General features: G+C 40.3%; 2 non-coding genes across 2 annotated transcripts; one reads left to right on the top strand and one right to left on the bottom strand.

Annotated features, from left to right (window-relative positions):
* Positions 1-3,069: 3,069 nt before the first annotated feature.
* TRNAW-CCA (transfer RNA tryptophan (anticodon CCA)) lies at positions 3,070-3,143 on the bottom strand. Its single transcript has one exon. It is a non-coding gene; the product is annotated as a tRNA-Trp (tRNA).
* Positions 3,144-4,405: 1,262 nt separating this feature from the next.
* On the top strand, positions 4,406-4,511 carry LOC121212890 (small nucleolar RNA R71). Its single transcript, XR_005908264.1, has one exon. It is a non-coding gene; the product is annotated as a small nucleolar RNA R71 (small nucleolar RNA).
* Positions 4,512-5,242: the final 731 nt, after the last annotated feature.

The following is a 5,242-nucleotide window of genomic DNA, read 5'->3' as shown; positions in this document are numbered from 1 at the left end:
AAGGGATGATTCTTGGGCCGCGATGCTGAGGAGCCCGAAGTGTCGAGCCAACCGAGTAATATAGGGGCCAATGGAGATGACCCCTTTCCTATGCCACTTCGTCTGGTGCTGAATCACGAGGGCAATGAAATAGGCAAGGTCGATGATGTGCCCGCACGACATACACCATAAGAAGTAGGGGTCGTGAGTGTTGACGAATCCAGTGCTCTCTCACCTCCCTGTAATGATGTGAGCCAAAATGGCGTGTAGGTACCTCAGGGATGGTGGGAGAAATGATGCTTTGGAGCAGCTAGGATTGTAGGAGGCTGCGCCAGGGGCCAAAGTGTGCCAGCACTTCAAGGGAGAGAAACGTATGTGGCGAGTGAAGGCATGTAGTTCATTCTCCTCCTTGAACTCCTCCGTATATAAGCCCAGTGCAGCACCAAACTCTAGGACGCTTAGCTAGCGGACCAACCTGCCTAGGCGAAACTGGACCGTGCTGGGATCATCGTAATTCGTCATTATGGTTTGAAGATGGAACATTAAGCATAGTTCCATCGTGAGCTCGAGGTATGTTGGTTCGATGATCCCAAAGAACAGCTCCGAAGGGTCGGTGGTTAGGAGGGCCCGAATTGTATCAGCCAACTGAACTTGTTCTACGGCAGCCCAATCGATGCAGTGACCCTCCAAAGTATTTGGAAAAGATCTTCTTGGGGCCCTCAGGGGAACTGCAGGAGAGGGTGACGAATTTTCGTGGTTGGACCCGTGGAAGATGACGCTCCCTTCCTCTTCTTCGAAGTAGGTATGGCAGTTTTCTTTCCTCGTGAATACGACATGGTACCTGCGATCAAAAACCATTAATTCATTTTAAGGAATAATCAAAGTAAAATGAAGATAATTTTTAAATAACAATCATAATTTTAGCAACTACTAAGACTAACAAGTTAATCAAAGCAATCAAATTATATGGCATAAAAATGGCAACGAATTTCATGGAATGCAACATGTGTGACGGATGAAAAATGTTAACACTAAAGGCATGAGTATATATATTGTTCTAATCATGAATATTTACTTCTAACTAATCAAATAAAGTAGAGAAATCATATAATGAGAAAGAATTTTAACATGAGAAAGATAATAACTATTCTAGATATAACATTTGTATAAAGAATTTTAACATGAGAAAGATAATAACTATTCTAGATATAACATTTGTATGATAAAAATAAGAAAGGAACATGAAAAATTTCATATTATTATGATAAATAGCCCTAGAAATTAGTAAGAATAAACGAGAAAAGAGTGAACAAATGCTAGAAAGAGGAGAATGGGCGTCAAAAATGGAGTTAGAGGTGGGGCACGGGCGTGGCAAGGAGGCCGGGTGAAATTACAGTGGCTAGGGTTAGGGTTTTTGAGTGGGGAAGACAATGAATAGTGCAAGGTATTTATAGATTTTGGCGCACACGGCCAGGTAACACCCCCGTGTTCCCCAATTTCAGCTTGTGTGATTCACGAATTTTGAATTTGGGCGCATCTGACATTTAGTACACGCCCGTGTTCTTTTGGTGTGTAGGTGCACATGGCTGTGCCGCACGACCGTGTCTTATGTTGTTCGCTTCTCCCATGCCCATGTATTCAGAACCACACCCATGTCAATCTAACAGGTTCGACCACAGGTGCTAGACACGGGCGTGTCGCATGCCCGTGCTGTTTTAACAGGTTCACCCACGGTTCTTCCACACGGACGTGTCGCACCCCAGTGTTGTTTTGGTAGGTTCGACCATGGCCATGTTGCACGACCGTGGCATTTTATCGTAGCCCGTGTTTGGAAAAATTGTTGTCCTATTTTCACACGGCCCTGAGCATGCCCATGCTCTTGGCCGTGTCCCTGTGGAAAACCTGTATTCAAGCGCTCTGTTAGTAAGTTAGATGTTGAAGACTAAATTTTAAAGAAGTTAATACAGTTAGTGCTCGGGTTGCCTTCCGAGAAGCGCTTATTTATAGTCTAAGCTCGACTTACCTCTCTGTTGAATGGTCATGGTGGTTTGAGGAGTTTATACTCTCATTCCTACTATTAATCTCATCGAAATAAGGTTTTAAATGGGTGTTGTTTACCTTAAAAGTGCTGAACTTGGGATGACTCACCTCGATCGTACCGAATGGTAAAATATTGAGTACCGTAAGAGGGATTTCTTTATTCGATGTGGTAGCGACAATGTGGGGATCTGTGGCATCTAATAAGACTATATCTCCAACCTTAAGTTGATTTGGAAAGGGATTGAGCTCCTCGGTTTGTCAGGTGTTCTCGGTTTATGTGTCTGCCATTCATCTAGCTCCTCGACTTGTAGCCTTCGATCTTCATGAATGGGTCCTCTACTATTGCTTGAGAATGGTTCATGTACTTCCTTCAGACTCATTTCTTGCAAAGAAGATTGCACCATATTGTTAGTTTTAGTAGAATGGTTTAGACGATCACTTTCAATTTCCATTGTGTTGCTAGAATTGCGAGCTTGAAGGGTGATTGTTCCGTCTCCCACACGGAGTGTGAGTTCACCTGTGCCAACATCAATAATTGTTTTAATAGTTGCTAAAAAGGGCCTTCCTAGAATTAAAAGAGTGTTGCTATCCTCTTCTATGTCTAGAACAATGAAGTTAATGGGAAATATAAATTTATCGATTTTAACTAGCACATCTTCAATAGTACCCCTAGGAAATCTTATAGTTTTATCTACTAATTGAATGCTCATCCTAGTCTGTTTGGGTTTCCCAAGACCTAATTGTTTGAACATTTTGTAAGGCATGACGTTAATACTAGGCCCCAAATCAGCTAACGATCTATATAACTAAGGTCAGTATATGAATCTGCTGCGTCTTTTATCTCTGGTGTTGGATCACCTACTCACTACTGCACTGCGACAAGGACTGGAACTGCCTCCGCTTTTGGATCTTTGATTAATTAACATCTCTTTTGTTTATTGACCTCCTATTTCTTTGTATTAACCCTAAAAACAAATTGGAGGTCAAATTCGTACTTTAGACTGCTGTTCAATTATTTCATTGTCATTTTCGATCTAACAAGAAAGGAATCACGCTCTGTAGGATTTGAACCTACGACATCAGGTTTTGGAGACCCGCGTTCTACCGAACTGAACTAAGAGCACTTTTTATTTTCATAATAAAAACATAATAATAAATTTTATGTGACCCCAATACATCTTGCATGCATAAGATAATTATATAATAAATAAGCCCTTGGCATAGAAGCTGTGAAAGAATAGGCTGCTGGAGGAAGAACCGCCCAAAAGCGGGAGAGATTAAGTTTGTTGGGTAGTTTATTCTGGAGAATATATGAGCAAACTGCGTTTAGCTCCACATGCGATGCCTCGTCCATCTTCCGCTTATTTGCTAAAAGCTCCTTTAAAAATTTCATTGCATTCGACATCTGTGATAGAGCTTCAATAAACGGTAAGTTAATATGTAATTTTTTTAAGAGTTTAAGGAATTTACCAAATTTTTCATCTAAGCGGTCTATCCTTGTCACGTTGGGGTATGGCAAATGAGGTTTATATCCGACATTCACCGATTTGTTTTTATTGTGATCTACCTCACCTTGACCTTTGCTTACCACAGTTTTTTGCCTCGATTTTGGCTCAGGCTCAACAAATCCTTCTTCATCTTAAACATTAATTGTGTTGAGTTGTTCCCTTAGGTTAGGTTCAGTATTACCTGGCAAGCTCCCTTGTGGTCATTTGGAGATTAGTTTGGACAGCTGGCTGATCTTAGTTTTGAGCCCTTGGATCGACACTTGTTGATTTTAAGTGCTGTCTCAGTGTTCTGGAAATAGGTTTCTAACACCGAGATAAACTTTATGAGCATCTCTTCAAGGTTCGATTTCTTTTCCTGTTGGTAGGGTGGTTGTTGGTAGCCTGGAGGTGGTTGTGGTCTTTGATTTCCTTGACTGCCCCTCGAGAAATTGGAATGGTTCCTCCAACCTGCATTGTAAGTGTTACTATATGGATTGTTTTGAGGTCGAGGATTATTACCCATGTAATTTAATTGCTCGTTATCGATGTTGTGGCCATAAGGTTCGTATTTCGAATGGCTTGTTCCACCTCCACTTGCTTCGCACTACATTAATGGGTGAACCTGTGAAGAACTAAGAAAACCATCAATCTTTTTATTTAGAAGTTCTACCTGGTTTGATAGCATAGTAATCGAATCGACATTATAAACGCCTGCTGTTTTAGTTGGTTTTGTCCTCATGACTTGCCACTGATAGTTATTCAGTGACATCTCCTCTATAAACTCATAAGCATCTTCAGGTGTTTTATTATTGATGGTTCTACGAATAGCTGCGTCAACCATTTGCCAAATCGAAGGATTCAGGCCATTATGGAACATTTGAACCTGAAGCCAAAGCAGTAATTCATGGTGAGGGTACCTTCTCAGTAAGTCCTTATATCTCTCCCATGCATCGTAAAGAGTTCCTAAGTCCATCTGCACAAAGAAGAGATATCATTACATAATTTGGCCGTTTTAAACGGTGGGAAATATTTTAATAGAAATTTTTCGGTCATTTGTTCCCAAGTAGTGATTGACCCTCGTGGTAATGAGTTCAACCACTGTTTAGCTTTATTCCTCAACGAAAAAGGGAATAACCGAAGATGAATGGCATCATCAGAAACACCATTAATTTTAAATGTATCGCCTAGTTCTAAGAAGTTGGCAAAATCAGTGTTGGGATCCTCATCCTGTAAACCATCAAACTGAACAAATTGCTGTATCATTTGAATAGTGTTAGGTTTTAGTTCAAAAGTATTTGCAGCTACAGCAGGTCTAACTATGCTCGATTCAACTCCTATTAAAAAAGGTTTAGCATAATCATACATAGTGCGTGGAGCAGGATTTTGATTAGCGGCAATTGCATGAGGTAGCTGATTGTCTTGGTTTTCAGCCATCTCTTCGGTTGGGGGTTGAGTATCGTCTTCTTTCTCGTTCTCTGTGTATCTTAGGCTTTGCCTTATTTCTCTTTGGTTTCTGCGAACAGTGTGATCAATTTCTTCGTAAAAAAGTAATGGTCCTGACGAGTTTCTTCTAATCATAAACTATAAAAATCTACCAGAAGAAAGAAAAAGAAAATTAGTAAATTAGAATAAAGTTAAAAATAAAATTAGATTGCAAGAAAATAAATGGCTAAAGTAATAAAAATTGAGTGTTCCTAATATTTTAGTTCCATGGCAACGGCGCCAAAAAACTTGAT

The sequence above is a fragment of the Gossypium hirsutum genome, chromosome A13, assembly GCF_007990345.1.
Source record: "Gossypium hirsutum isolate 1008001.06 chromosome A13, Gossypium_hirsutum_v2.1, whole genome shotgun sequence".
Classification (NCBI taxonomy): Eukaryota; Viridiplantae; Streptophyta; class Magnoliopsida; order Malvales; family Malvaceae; genus Gossypium; species Gossypium hirsutum.
The sequence above is the reverse complement of the archived record's forward strand: the minus strand, read 5'-3'. Positions and strand labels throughout refer to the sequence as shown.